This window comes from Scyliorhinus torazame, chromosome 9 (assembly GCF_047496885.1).
Source record: "Scyliorhinus torazame isolate Kashiwa2021f chromosome 9, sScyTor2.1, whole genome shotgun sequence".
NCBI classification, from domain to species: Eukaryota; Metazoa; Chordata; class Chondrichthyes; order Carcharhiniformes; family Scyliorhinidae; genus Scyliorhinus; species Scyliorhinus torazame.
In genome coordinates, this window is record NC_092715.1 from 187,988,057 (window position 1) to 187,994,056 (window position 6,000).

Sequence of the window (6,000 nt, forward strand, 5' to 3'; positions counted from 1 at the left end):
TCCCGACAATGTGGGGTGGCCCACAATGGGAAACCCCATTGGACAGTTGCAGGAACGGAGAATCCCGCTGCCGGCGGGGGCATGCCGGACTGGAAAACAGGGCTGGCGGGACAGAGAATCCCAACTATAGACTTTAAAATCATGCACATGTCTTTAATGGTATATGTGCACATTGTCACTGGCTGCCCGTCTGGGAAAGTCCAGAAAGTATCGTTCCCATGGCACATGTTTCTGTGGTGACCTGTTCCATTGTTGGAAGAGGACCCCTGAGATATATGATAGTTCTATACTCAGTACAGCTGAGGAGATTCCTTCTCCCTGACCAACCAACTGCGGTGAAGGAAAAGCTTTGTTAGGTGTTCGTATATGCCTGCGGTTGTGCCAGTGTATTTAATCTTTTACTTCCACCATGTACGATCAAGGTGAATATTTCTGTACACATGTCCCAAATTTCCATGTGGGCTGACTCTTGTTGACAGTGTTGAAGGTTTGCACCCTGACTGGCTCTCCAATGCTCAACTTGTCAAAATGAAATTTGGCTTTCTGCCATTTCACCTTGATTTTTTCACTCGCACGTCTTACTAATTTCAAGTTTCAGTAGCTATTTTGCTCTTGGAAGAGCAGTTAGTGTGAGGCGTGACTTTAGCCTTTGGACTTGACTACTTTCTATATCATTAGTTGGTGTTTCCTCACGAGGATTGCCTTGTATATATCTGCTAAATGCTCAATGATTTGATGATTCCTTTTATGATTTTCACTATAGCCTCAGTCTTATTATTTGACTGGCGAAAGTGTGGGGATTACATATATCGTTGAATTTCCCAACCCTATGAAGTGGCTGGATTCTTCATTTGTTGTAGCATCCTCAACTTTCTTCATGGGGAGCGCTGTTCTCAACAGCGACCTCAGTGCTAGGATGGAGAAAGAATATATTACAGAATTACATAAGGTACTTGGGGCCTGAATTGGAGGAGCACAGAGTGAATAAGTGCTTCAGTTTCCAATATTAACCTTGGGCATGTCAGGCCAGCATGTTGTGCACAGGGCATTGTAGTATCATGCTTTCTGGCATCATACTGGGCTGTAGATGGCGTATTTAGTAAATGGAGGCATGTGCAGCCTACAGATGGGAGATGGTGTTGTGAGGGCATCCAAAGGTGGAGGGGGGGCATGGAAGATATATTTTTTATTATATAAACATTTTATTGAGGTATTTATAGTTTTATAACAGTAACAGAAGAAACAGTGTACATACAATATAAACATAGTGCAAAGGCTGTCTTCCTCACAAGTCCCACCTTTTCTAACACCCCACCCTAAACTAAACCCCAACCCCCCCCCCCTCCCCCCCTTCTGCTGACAGCTTAATTTTCCCCAAAGAAGTCGACGAACGGCTGCCACCTCCGGACGAACCCTAACATTGACCCTCTCAGGGCGAACTTGATTTTCTCCAGACAGAGAAAGCTAGCCATGTCAGTTAACCAGGTCGCCGACTTTGGGGCTTTGAGTCCCTCCAAGCTAATAATATCCGTCTCCGGGCTGCCAGAGAGGCAAAGGCCAGAACGTCTGCCTCTCTCCTCCTGGACTCTCGGGTCTTCCGACACTCCGAAAATCGCCACCTCTGGACTCGGTGCCACTCTTGTTTTCAACACCTTGAACATGACATCCGCAAACCCCTGCCAGAATCCCCTAAGCTTCGGGCATGCCCAGAACATATGGACATGGTTCGCTAGTCCTCCCGCACACTTGCGCACCTATCTTATACCTCAAAGAACCTACTCATCCGGACCACTGTCATGTGAGCCCGGTGAATGACCTTAAACTGTATCAGGCTAAGTCTGGCACGTGATGTGGACGCATTGATTCTGCTCAATGCGTCCGCCAGAGACCATTCTCTATCTCTCCTCCTAACTCCTCTTCCCATCTGCGTTTCAGCTCCTCGGTCTGTGTTTGCTCTGACCCCATGAGTTCCTTTAAAATGTCCGAAACCCTCCCTTCTCCCACCCACATTCTGGAAACTACCCTGCCCTGTATCCCCCTTGGTGGCAGGAGCGGGAAGGTTGAGACCTGCCTGCGTAGGAAGTCCCGCGCCTGCAGGTACCTAAACTCGTTCCCTCCTGCCAATTCAAATTTCTCCTCCAACTCCCTCAGGCTGGGAAAGCTCCCTTCTATAAACATATCTCCCATCCTTTCGATCCCTGCTCTCTGCCATCTCCAGAACCCTCCATCTAGCCTCCCTGGCGCAAACTGGTGATTATTGCAGATTGGAGACCAGACCGATGCTCCCTCTGCTCCCACATGTCTCCTCCATTGCCCCCAGACTCTCAGGGTTGCTACCGCCACGGGGCTGGAGGAGTACCATGCCGGCAGGAGCGGCAGAGGTGCCGTTACCAATGCCCCCAAACTAGCGCCCTTGCATGATGCCACCTCTACACGCTCCCACATCGACCTCCCCCCCCCCCCCCCATCCACTTCCTAATCATAGGTATATTTGCCGCCCAATAACAATTACTAAAGTTCGGCAATGCCAGCCCGTCCTCCTCCCGGCTGTGCCCCAGCATCCCCTTTTTAACTCGCGGGGTCTTACCACCCCATACAAAGCCGGAGATCACCTTATTGACCCGTTTAAAGAAGGAATGAAGATGGGGAGACACTGCAACACAAACAGGAATTTCGGGAGGACCGTCATTTTCACTGTCTGCACCCTCCCCGCCTGTGACAACGGGAGCACGTCCCACCTTCGGAAGTCTTCCTTCATTTGGTCCACTAGTCGGGCCAGATTTAACTTGTGTAGCCGTTTCCATTCCCACGCCACCTGGATGCCTAGGTACTGAAAACCTCCCCCTACCGCTCTAAACGGCAGCTCCCCCAATCACCTGTCCTGCCCCCTTGCTTGGATTGCGAACATCTCACTTTTCCCCATGTAAAATTTATAACCCGAAAACCGGCCAAAATCCCCCAGAATCCTCATAATCTCTTCCATTCCTTCTAGTGGGTCCGAAACATATAGGAGCAGGTCGTCTGCGTATAGCGAGACTCTGTTCCACCCCCCCTTGGACCAGCACCTTGAGGCTCTCAACGCAATTGCCAGCGGCTCTATGGCCAGTGCAAACAGCAGTGGGGAGGGGGGACATACCTGCCTTGTCCCCCGGTACAGCCTAAAATAGCCCGATGTCAACCTGTTCATCCGAACACTCGCCACGGGCGCCTGATACAGCAGCCTGACCCAGTCGAAGCCCCGTCCAAATCCAAACCACCCCAGTACCTCCCACAGGTAATCCCATTCCACCCGATCAAATGCCTTCTCTGTGTCCATTGCGACCACTACCTCCAAGTCCCTGCCCTCTGGGGGCATCATAATTATATTCAGCAGCCTTCTTACGTTGGCTGCCAACTGCCTACCCTTAACAAATCCCGTCTGGTCCTCCCCAATCACGTCCGGAACGCAGTCTTCAATCCTTGAGGACAAGATTTTGGCCAACAATTTGGCGTCTACATTTAGTAGGGAGATCGGTCTGTAGGACCCGCATAGCTCTGGGTCCTTATTCCCGCTTCAGGATCAATGAGATAGTGGCCTGTGACATCGTCGGGGGAAGCCCCCCTCTCTCCCTTGCCTCATTAAATGTCCTCATCAGCAGCGACCCCAGTATCCCAGAGAATGTTTTATAACTTTTTGGGCAGCACGGTAGCATAGTGATTAGCACAATTGCTTCACAGCTCCAGGGTCCCAGGTTCGATTCCCGGCTTGGGTCACTGTCTGTGCGGAGTCTGCATGTTCTCCTCGTGTGTGCGTGGGTTTCCTCCGGTGTTTCGGTTTCCTCCCACAGTCCAAAGATGTGCAGGTTAGGTGGATTGGCCATGCTAAATTGCCCACGTAGTTTCCACAAATTGCCCTTCGTGTTGGGTGGGGTTACTGGGTTATGGGGATAGAGTGGAGGTGTGCGGTTGGGTAGGGTGCTCTTTCCAAGAGCTGGTGCAGACTCGATGGGCCGAATGGCCTCCTTCTGCACTGAAAATCCTATGAAATAAATTCCACTGGGTACCCGTCCGGTCCCGGGGCTTTATCCGACTGCATGGCCTTCAGCCCTTCTGCTATTTCTTCCAACCCAATCGGGGCTCCCAGCCCTTCTACCAATCCTTCGTCCACCTTCGGGAACCTCAGCCCCCCTAAGAATTGCCTCATCCCCTCCGGCCCAGCTGGGGTTTCCGACTCATACAGCCTGCTGTAAAATGCCTTGCTGAATCTCCGACCAGGTTCCCATCCCTATCCCTTACTTTCCCAATATCCCTGGCTGCCTCTTTCTTTCTGAGCTGCTGCGCAAGCATTCTGCTGGCCTTCTCTCCATATTCATAAATCGCCCCCCATGCCTTCCTCAGCTGCTCCACCGCCTTCCCTGTAGTTAACAAACCAAATTCCGCCTGTAGCCTCCGTCATTCCCTTAGAAGCCCTGCCTCTGGGGCCTCCGCATAGCCCCTGTCAACCTGTCGTATTTCCCTTATCAGTCAGTCCAACTCTGCTCTGTCTATCTTCTCCCTGTGGGCCCGTATCGAGATCAGCTCCCCTCTAACCACCGCCTTCAGCGCCTCCCAGACCATTGCCGCCGAGACTTCCCCTGTGTCGTTAACTTCCAGATAGTTCTGGATACATTTCCTCAGCCGCCCACACACCTCCTCATCCGCTAAAGGTCCAACATCCAGCCTCCAGTGCGGGCGCTGGCCACCCTCCTTGCTCACCTGTAGGTCAACCCAATGCGAGGCATGATCCGAGATCGTGATCGCTGAATACACAGTGTCCACTACCCCCGTCAGTAAAACCCTGTTCAGGATAAAAAAGTCAATCCAGGAATACACTTTATGCATGTGCGAGTAGAAGGAAAACTCCTTCACTCTCGGCCACCCAAATCTCCATGGGTCCACCCCCCCCCCCATCTGCTCCATAAACCCCTTTAGCTCCTTTGCCATTGCTGGCACCCTGCCTGTCCGTGAGTTAGACCGGTCTAGCCCTGGGTCAGTGACTGTGTTGAAATCCCCTCCCCATGACCAACTTATGCGAATCCAGGTCCAGGATCTTCCCCAACATCCTCCTTATGAACTCCACATCATCCCAATTTGGCGCGTACACATTCACAAGCACCACCGGCAGCCCTTCCAGCTTCCCACTAACCATGATATATCGACCTCCCACATCCACAACTATTCTTCCCGCCCCGAATGACACTCGCTTGTTGATCAGGATCGCGACCCCTCTAGTCTTAAAGTCCAGCCCGAGTGAAAAGCCTGTCCGACCCATCCCTTCCTTAAACTGACCTGGTCAGTTACTCTAAGGTGCGTGTCCTGCAACATTGCCACAACCGCCTTCAATCCCCTCAAATGCACGAACACACGTGCCCTCTTAACCGGCCCATTTAGCCCTCTTAGGTTCCATGTGACATGCCTGGTTGGGGGGCTACCCCCCCCCCCCGCCGATCAGCCATCACCTTTCTTGGGCCAGTCTCCAGCTTGTGCCCCACGCATCCGCAGGTCCGCCCCCAGGTAGCCTCCGTCCCCGACCTCCCTATTGTCCCACAGCAAAAGTCCCTCCCCGTCAGCAGAACATCCCCCCCCCCCCCAGTAACAGCACTATGCAAACCACCCCCTTCGACAAGTATAACATCTGCTCACCCCCCACTGCTCTTCCATGAGCTAGCCCGCCCAGCTAGCTTGGTGGCCCCCGCCCATGGCACCAGACATTTTCCCACCTATGGTTTCCCCCCCCTCCCCCCCGGGCTCGGAAACACATATGCAAAAGAAAGCAATCCCAACCCAATTGTCTGAAATAAACACAAAGAAAATCTAAAAGAAGATCCAACATCTAAAATTCACACCTCCATCCCCCATCAGTGCAAATGCAAACTTTAACACACACAGCTCAGCCGCAGACCCCAAATCAACACAGACGGCATTATAGATAACGTCCAAAAACAAAAACTTTTTTGACATGAATGTTGCAGCAAAGTTCAG